The sequence below is a fragment of the Crocuta crocuta genome, unplaced genomic scaffold (genome assembly GCF_008692635.1).
Source record: "Crocuta crocuta isolate KB4526 unplaced genomic scaffold, BGI_CrCroc_1.0 scaffold127, whole genome shotgun sequence".
Taxonomy (NCBI): Eukaryota; Metazoa; Chordata; class Mammalia; order Carnivora; family Hyaenidae; genus Crocuta; species Crocuta crocuta.
This window is the reverse complement of record NW_027532008.1, coordinates 11,978,503-11,988,077: the sequence shown is the minus strand read 5'-3', so window position 1 is coordinate 11,988,077 and position 9,575 is coordinate 11,978,503.

Here is a 9,575-nt window from a genome sequence, read left to right as displayed (position 1 = left end):
AAAAAAAAGAAAAGCAGGGGGTGACTGAGTGTCAGTTACCTGCCAGGAGCTGCTCTAAGCACCAGGGGTATATGGGTGGAGAAGACAGGGATTCTGCCTCATGGAGTGCACCCTTCAGTTTATATTCCAGCCCTCTAGTGATCAGAAAGTCTGGGGCCGTGGTCCAGAAATGTGGTGATTCTGACAAGGGGCCAGGTTTAGGACCTCCTGTCCCAAGGAATCCAGGTCAAACTGCCCCTGTTAAGAGAGAGGGGAGCAAAGTATTAAAAAGCAGGTGATAGAGCACCTGGGGGGCTCAGATGGTTGAGCATCTGACTTCGGCTCAGGTCATGATCTCACGGTTCATGGGTTCGAGCCCCGTGTCAGGCTCTGAGCTCGGAGCCTGCTTCGGATTCTGTGTGTGTCTCTCTCTACCCCTCCCCCACTCACACTCTGTCTCTCTCGCTCTCTCTCTCTGTCTCTCTCAAAAAAAAATTAATAAACATTAAATTTAAAAAAAAATGTGCCTTGGCTGGAATGCTCACACACTGCTCAAGGATGGTAAATGGTCCCACCATTTGGGAAAAATGTCCAGCAGAATCTTCTACAGTTGGACATATGGGTCATGGCCTGGACATTCCACTCCTAGGCATGTATCCAAGAGACATGTGCACATAGGCATACCAGAAGCCACAGGTACACAGTGGCTCCCAATTATGGCTGGTGCCCACACCTCTGGGCGATCCCCTCTCCTGGCTGGTGCCCACACTTCTGGGCGATCCCCTCTCCTTGGGCATAGGTGATGCCTGTACCTTATTTCTAGCCAACACCACGCTGCAAAGGTGATGGAGATGTCATTTCTGTGGTTATGTTACATCAGATGATAACTCCCATCTCACCAGGATACTCCCTCCCTGGACCCTCATTGGCTCTGACGTCGCAGCCACCTCAGGAGGCCCACACAGCAAACAAAAGAGAGGGGCCTCTGGCCAACAGTCAGCGAGACGGTGAGGCCCACAGTCTAACCTTCAGGGAACTGAATCTTTCCAACAGCCACATGAACCTGAAAGTGGATCCCTTCCTCATCTGAGTCTCAGATGAGACCCCTGGCCCCGGCCAACCCCCCAGTGCACCACTTGGCGGGTGGCCGGGTTCCTGACCCACAGAAACTGTGAGCTGATGAGGGTGTGTTGTTTTGAACCACGAAGGTGGTCAGCATGTGTTATGCAGGAATAGATAACCACCACCGTGCAATGTAATGCAGCAGAGGGCCGAACGGGCCAGCAACGTCCGACGACGAGGCCAAATCCCACGGACATCATGTTGAGTGAACGAAACCAGGCAGAAACAGAATCTGTGTAGTTCATTTAGATGAAGCTCAGAAAGAAGCAGGACTAATTCATGATGTCGGAGGTCAGGGTGGCGGGAGGGTAGTGACGAGACGGGAGCACAGGGAGGCTCTGCGGGCGGGCAGTCTGCTTCTGGGTCTGTGTTCGGCCGGGTGAATGCATGCGCTTTGTGAAAATTCTTATTTATTTTTCAGAGACAGAGAGAGACAGAGTGTGAACAGGGGAGGGGCAGAGAAAGAGGGAGACACAGAATCCGAAGCAGGCTCCAGGCTCTGAGCTGTCAGCACAGAGCCCGACGCGGGGCTCGAACCCACGGACCGTGAGATCATGACTTCAGCGGAAGTCGGACACTTAACCGACTGAGCCACCCAGGCGCCCCATGACTGGTACACTTTTTAATATTTCGAATTATGTTATTTTTCGATAAAAAGCTCACCAAAAAATGCGGCATTCTGGAGTCAAACAGCCAGAGGGGAGTCCTGGTCTGACATCTTATGTGTAACGGGACAGTCACTTGACTTTCCTGTGCCCCCTTCTGTAAAATGGGTTGGGCTAAGAATTAAATAAAACCACTCATGGCATAGTGATGGGTGCCTAACACACCTAGATAGATGTTCACTGGTTTTGCCAGCCACATTCATAAAAGTTCATTGACACCCGCAAAGACCCAGCAGAGGTTTGCTTGGCCGGATGCCTGAAAGTAGAACTTATGGAATTGTCCAGCAGGTATCACCCCCTAGAGACCAGGTGGGTTCTTGGGAATCCCTCTGGGGGTCGCCAAGGGAGGGAGCTCAGCCTGTCTCTGACACCCACACCCAGAAATATCCGGGGGCAAAGGGCAAGATGATACCCAGCTGCTCAGAGGTCAGGTTTGCTCAGGGTTGGGTCTTGATGCAAATCAAAGTTCTCCCCAGGGTGTCTGTGACCTTGGGCCGGCCTCCCACCTCACTCAGAAAACAAAACAAGCAAACAAAACCGGCAAGGATCGTTGCAAACACGGAGCGAGCCTGTTGTACCAGGCACAGCTCAGTAGCGCTCACACTGACCCCTGAATCCTCGCCTTCCGGCCCTCGCTACCGCACCTGAGCAGGGGGGCAGAAGGGAGGCGCAGACGGAATAACCCAGAAGAACACCCCTGCGGTGGGATCCGCGGGTCAGCACACTTCACAAACGGGGGGCACACACCCGCTCTCGTGGCAAAGCCCCAGGAACCAGGGGGAGTTGAGTCTGGAGACAGACTGGCGAGAGACACAAAGGCAGCAGTGGAAGAGTCCATTTGAGAAAAGCCTTCGCGCCTTCACTCATTCCGCCAGGGGAGGAGGACAGTGACAGCCGCAGGGAAGCCCTCCGTGACCCGGTGTCCTTTCTGGGGTTTGCATTTATTTTCCCAAGTGTGTGTGTGTGCACGTGTGTGTGTGCACGTGTGTGTGTGCATGCGCGAAAATAAAGCCCCATATTTCCAAAGCCTGCAGGGCCAGGTTATCTGCGGCTGTGGACCCCCCCCCCAGCTGGCCATCTGCTCTCCCATCTGTCATCGTCCTCGGCTGCCTGGCTACTTCCTGCTGCTCCTGGTCTCTCTCTCCCTCCCACTCTCCCTTGCGCCTGTTCCTGAGCTTTCCCTGGCTCTCCCTTGCCCCGCAGAGGCTGGGCAAGCCTCCCACCCTCCTGGTGAGCGGGGAAAGGGGGTGGCACTTGTTTCGATTTGAAATATGAGGGCACCAGGAAGAGTGACACGCAGTTCTGGGAAAGGGATGCAGCTGGTGTGCCCTCCCGAGTCAAGGACAGCCCAGAGAAGGCGGCTGACGCAGAAGGACGTTCTAGGGGGGCAGAGGGCCCCCCGGAAGGAGGCTCAGTGTCCGGGCCCAGTTTGGTGGCAGGCCTGCCCCAGCTGCCCTCTCTTGGTCAGTTTCCCTCCCTGCCTCGGGCACTGCCAGCTGGGGCCTCAGGGCAGAGAGGAGGCTGGCCCGTCCCGAGGTGCGGGGGGACGCGCGTCCTCCGGTGGGTGGCTCACCCGCAGTCCCTGGGGGGTGCACCTGCTCTGTCATTCTCCTCTAGCTCAAATCCTGGCACGTATGTTAGCTGTACGGCCTTGGGCACATTCCTCCATGTCCCCGAGTCATATTTTCCTGCTATAACGGGACTGCTTCACTAGAAATAATTCATCGCCAACGTCGGTTTTAGGTCTTCTCTACAGCAGCCCTGTTCGAGGTGTTTAATCGTGAGGATTAAATGCAGTGGCCCACAGGAAGGACTGAGACCGCACCCAGCGCGTAGAAAGCCCTCGGTTAACAGTATTCAGTCCGGGGACGCCTGGGGGGCTCAGTCAGTTGAGCGTCTGACTTCGGCTCAGGTCAAGATCTCGTTGTTTGTGGGTTCGAGCCCCGCACCGGGCTCTGTGCTGACAGCCAGCTCAGAGCCTGCAGCCTGCCTCAGATTCTGTGTCTCTGTCTCTCTGCCCCTCCTCTGCTCATACTGTTTCTCTCTCTCAAAAGTAAATAAAAACCTTAAAAAAAAGGTTTTTAAAACATTATTCAGTCCAGTGCATGGGGATAGATGGGAGCCATGGAGCTGAGATTTAAACACACGCCCTTCGGACTCAGTATGTCCCGCACGATACAACACGGCCTTGGAAGCTCAATAAAATTCATTGATTGCAGGCATCACCAAGGAGCCCATATAATCTAGAAACCTCTATTTCTTCCTTCAGGAGAAGTATTTTTAACCCCCCATTATTGTTTAATTACAACTTACAACTCTCTGAGCCCAAGAAATCATAAAGTCTTAGATTATGGGGGTATTTTAGTTTGTTCTGAAATTAAAATGGAATGCGCTCCCTTTGAGGGGACCGTGGCAGTCTGTGCGGACGGGAGCTGAATTCAGATCCAGCGGTTTCTGCTCCAGCGGGTCTGAAAGCCGGCTTCGCTCTCGGTTCAGCGTCCTTCACGGAGAGACGGCCTCCGAAAGCCCGTCGGGCCCTGTGGGTTGTTCTGGCTCACGGCCTGCCTGGCGGTGAGCAAGTCTGCACCCTCTACTCGTGTTGAGGATGAGGCTCAGCCCCAAGGCGAGCATGGAGGTGGGGATGCCGTAGGGGTGGTGCTCGGGCCTCCCATGAGCCCACCGTCTGGGCAGGTGGTAGAGAAGCCAGTGTCCCAGGATAAGGACCAATCAGCTCAGCAGCCCAGGAAGGTAGGAGGCCAGGCTGTGCCCAAGTACAGGTGCCTAGAGCAGCCCCTGGCTGTTAAATAGAGTGTCAAGGTTTTTATTTTGTTTTGTTTTTGTTGCTCTTTCTTGCCTATTTTTTTTTTTTTTAAGAATTTTAAGTAGGGTGGTATTTGAGTAAAATCTGAAGGAGGTGAAGGAGATCCCTGGTGGAAGTACGTTCTAGGGAGCAGAAGCAGTAAGTGCAAAGGCCCTGAGGTGGAAACGCTGTGGGGCCTTGAGCCTGACCCTCCCTGTACCTATGAAGCTATTATTAATCAGGCCCTAGTTTCTGTGGTCACCCCTCAAAGTTTATCCCTACGGTCTTTCTGGTTGTGTGGAGTTGACCCAGGCAGAACCTTCCGGGGTGGGTGAGGCCCTGTTAGAGATTTCTGAGGAAAGGCTCTAGGGAAGGTCTCTGCGGTTCAACTACATAAGTCAGGGTTTTGCCCCGCTTGTAACAAACACACGTTCCTGGACCGGGCCCCACTTCGGCCTCCTCAGAATCTGTGATCAGGTTTGTGCATTTCTAAAATGCAGGAATCTGCATTTCTAAAAGCCTCCCGGCATGTTTGAGCACCTTCACCATATCCATTTCCATGATCTCTCTCTTAGATCTTGCTCTGACAGCCTAGGGTAGAGTCGGCCAGATTTCACCTTTTTTAAATGCTTTGAGTTTTTCTTGAGGCCTCTTGCCGGCCATTTCCTGCCAGGGAAAGGAAGCATCCTCCATGCAGGCAGTGGGCTGGACGGGTCTGCTCCCCCGCAGAAGGGGTCGGTCTGAAGCAGGTGATTTGCAACAGGTGAGGCGGCGGTGGCGGGAGATCTTGGGATTTGCGTGTTCCCTCCGGATACCCCACCCTCCAGCCCTGTGCCCACGGTGCGAGCTTCAGGGACAGTGGTGACTGATGCGGGTCCACTCTGGCGACCCAGGGGATGTCTGTAGAGATAAAGTGGGGTTGGCGGTTTGGAAATATCCTTTTCCCAGCACGTGGGAAAAAGCCTTATTCTTTCAAAATTGTTCCTTCCACTCCATCCCTCCCCCGTCGCCATCCCCAGTCCCCATCAGGCCCGGAGGATGGTCCCCCAGTTCAGTCTATTCTCTTCTCTGCAACAGAGAGATCCGGGTGGGACACGAGTTACTCAGAGGTACTAACCCCAGCGCCACCACCCTCCCACCCCGCCTTCACGCACCCAGCTCGAGCAAAGGACAGTAGGCAGGAAGGATTCTCTCTCTCTCTTTTTTTAAATAGATTTTTTAAAATTAAAAAAAAAATTTTTAGCGTTTATTTATTTTTGAGACAGAGAGAGACAGAGCACGAGCTGGGGAGGGGCAGAGAGAGAGGGAGACCCAGAATCCGAAACAGGCTCCAGGCTCTGAGCTGTCAGCACAGAGCCCCACACGGGGCTCGAACCCACGGACCGCGAGATCATCACCTGAGCCAAAGTCGGATGCTTAACCGACTGAGCCACCCAGGAGCCCCTATACATTTTTTTTAATGTTTTTTATTTATTTCTGAGAGGAGAGAGAGAGACAACGTGAGGGGGGAAGGGTCAGAGAGAGGAAGGTAAAGAATCTGAGACAGGCGACAGGCTCTGAGCCGTCAGCACAGAGCCCCACACGGGGCTCGAACCCACGAACTGTGAGATCATGACCTGAGCCGAAGTCAGACGCTTAACCGACTGAGCCACCCAGGCTCCCCAGCAGGGAAGATTCTCGAGTCAGCTCCTGCCTCGCTGGAAAACCGTGGCCCATTTCTGTGACCTCGGAGCCTCAGTTTCCTCACCTGTGAACCGGGCCTGGGGANGCCAGGTGAGTGCGGCGCGGGAGGAGGCAGCGGGCGGAGACAGGCAGGCCGTGCGAGGTCATGGGGTTGGAGAGGAGGCCCCGGCCCCCGGCCCCACCCCGAGTTCGAACTCTTTTCCGGTCTAGACTTGGGTCCGGGGGAGCACCCCAGAGCAGGTGCCGCAACACCTAAAATGCAGACCGCACCCTGCCTCCCGAAGTAGCCTGCGCAGGAGCTTCCAGAACCTTCCTCGGCACCAGATGTGCCTCTCTAGGACACCCTGTGCGGTACAGCTGGGATTAGGAGGGGTGCCCTTTGGTTCCCCTGATTTAGGGGCAGCACCCACCCAGTGGTCAGAGATCCCCGTTCCCTGACCTTCCCTTCCTTGAGGAACTTCTGCAGCTCCCAGCACCCTGAGACCTGTAGCCCTCAAAGGAAGTATTTTTCCTTTAGCCTAATTCTGAGGCATCCGAAGGGGTCCTGAGGGATGCAGGCAATTGAAGTTTTTTTGCTCTTTTCCTATGCCCCGTGCTTCATGGCACTAAGAACAAGTTTATGGAGTTTAACACATCTCAAACCACTTTCTACTGTGTTTTCAGGCAGGGGAGTGACTGCTCAGGGCAAGATTAAAATGGAGAAATATTGTCCAACCCAAAAAGCTCCAGGTGGAATTTAGGTTTTCCAAGAATGATGTCTAGAGCAGACACTGAATGGGGAGATTCCTAGCCAGCAGGCTGCCCAGATTTGCTTTGATGTGTCATTTGTATTTTCATTCATTCAGCAAGTGTTTACTGAGCACCTACTGTGTGTCAGAAAATGCTCCAGGTGCCGGAGATGGGGTAATGAGCAAAACTGTCAGCAACTGCAAGGGGTCTGAGGTTTCACCTTGTGAGCAAGCTCGTAAGTTAGCCTGGCCAGCTTATAGATGCTGGCAGAAGTCATAGGGCAACATTTGTCAGTGCCTTGATTCCAGAGATGGGGACAAAGATGGGTACAAACACGAGATACCCATGAAGAATTGTCTCCTAACAAAAACAGCACAGCTCTGGCTCTCCCGGAACATCCATCTCAGTGAAAGGGAAACAAACACAGCTAAAGAAAAGAATAAGAAAATGTCAGAGAGTGCTTAAGTACAAGGAAGGAAAGGCAGCAGTGGGATATGCTATTAGGGACCAAGAGGTGCCTTTAGCTAGGATGGCCAACTGATGCCACAAGGGGGGACAGCTGAGCAGAGAGAAGGCTCCAGCCTTGGGAACTTCTGGCGGGAGAGCCAAAGCTCAAACACGCACATGGTCCAAGTTCTGGGATTCAGTTTAGTGACATTTCCGGTGGTTTTCCTGCAGAAGAGACTTTTCTCCCAGGTTTGCACTGGGTTTGAATGTGCTCCTTGATAACATGGTCCTCTGCAATTGAAGTGAGTAATTGAAGTGACTTGATGGCATCGGAGCATGGTTCTTTTGGAATGACAGTGAACTTAATAAAATGTCTTTCTCATTCTATGAAGTCATCAATATTCATGAGGCATCTGTAGCTCTCAGGGTTAACAAATAGAAAATAAACTATCTGGCTTACTTTTATTCTCTTACTCCCCCACCCCCAATGCCCATGGGGTCTTGTCTTCCTTTCAGAGGATGGAATCCTGGTGTCGAGGACTTTCTGTTATTGCAGGTGTCAAGGGTCAACAGCAGGGCAGGTCCCCCGCCCGCTCTGCCCCAGCCAGCAATAAGAGGGTAGTGGAAGGCTAAGCCGCAGATTGCGCAGAATTACATGCAAAAGCTCAGAGTTACCTCCCTGACACCTGCTGCTGTGTGACCCTAACCTCTCTGAGGGTCAGTTTCCCCATCTGTAAAGTGGGACCGTACCAGGACCTACCTCGCAGGATTGTTCTGAGATGGAAAAGAAGCAGTGTCTGTAAAAGGATAGCACAGTGCCTGGCCCTGAGTAGGGATTTGGTAGTTGATGATGGAGATGTGGACGAAGAGCGGAACCAGACCCCAGACTCTGTACGATCACAACGAGATGGTCTTTGTTTTCATCCGCAGTCCAACAGCTTCACATTTCAGTGACCTTTCTGTTGAAAAGAAAAGAGAGGGACTTCCATTCTTCGGCTTGGCGTTGAGATGGAGGATGTCACACTGTGTAATTGGACGTGTCTCAAATCAGAACCCAAGCGCCATATGAATTACCAACATTTTGGAACCTACTGAAGTCACTGAAATTTTTATATTTTACAAAACAAGTGTAGAACTTCCCTTGAGATGCATCAGACTGTAAAACGGGTAGATGAATGGGTGGATGGATGGAGGTGTGATAGAGCAAATACAGGAAAATACCAATTATAGTATCTAGGTGGTGGACATAAAAGAGTTCACCATCCAATTCTTTCAGCTGGCCTGCATATTTGACATCTTCATAATAAAACATTGGAGGAAAATATGTGCCGAGTCCAGATCACATCTCCAAGTTAGAGTCTTGATACTTTCTTTGCCTTTCAGAGTCACCGGACTTCCCCTAAATGCATAAAGTAATGGAGTGACTTACAGTGATTCAGACAAAGTATCATTTAAAGTCCATTCCCTCAGTGACTGACTCAGCAGTTTCATAAGTTCTTTATAATTCTTATAGTTCTTATAATTTATAAGCTTAGAATTCTTTAGATCCAAGATTTGTAACAATAATAATAATAATAGGACAAATGTCCACTCTAAATGCTTCATATGTATGATTGCATTCCATTCTCACAGAACCCGTCCGGGTACAAGTATTATTAGCCCCATTTTACAGATGAGAAAACTGAGGCATAGAGAAGTAACTCGCCCGAAGTCACAGAGCCAGTAGGCAATGGGTTAGGAATACTGAACACAAGTACCTACTGTGTCAGATAACTCACCTTGTACTAAGCTTAATGGGAGGTGTATAGTGATTATCAGTGGAAATCACATTTGTCGTTGGGTTTGTTTGTTTGTTTGTTTGTTTTTTGGCTATTGGTGGTTTGCACTTCAAGTCATGAAAAAAAAAGTCTCCTGTTTCATTATCCGAACCAGGCTCATCTTTGCTAAATGTCACTGCTTAAAAAGGTAGTCTTAAAAATCTGCAGAATCAGAAGTGTGACTGTTGTGAAGGCCGTCTGCCCGCACCTACCTTCGTACGAACAGTACGGTGCATTTCATCCATTCCCCATGTGGTGTTGTTGAGTAATCAGAAGACCGTATTCTCCTAACGGAGTTTTTTCTGAAAACCTTCCATAGGGAGAGCAGAGAGT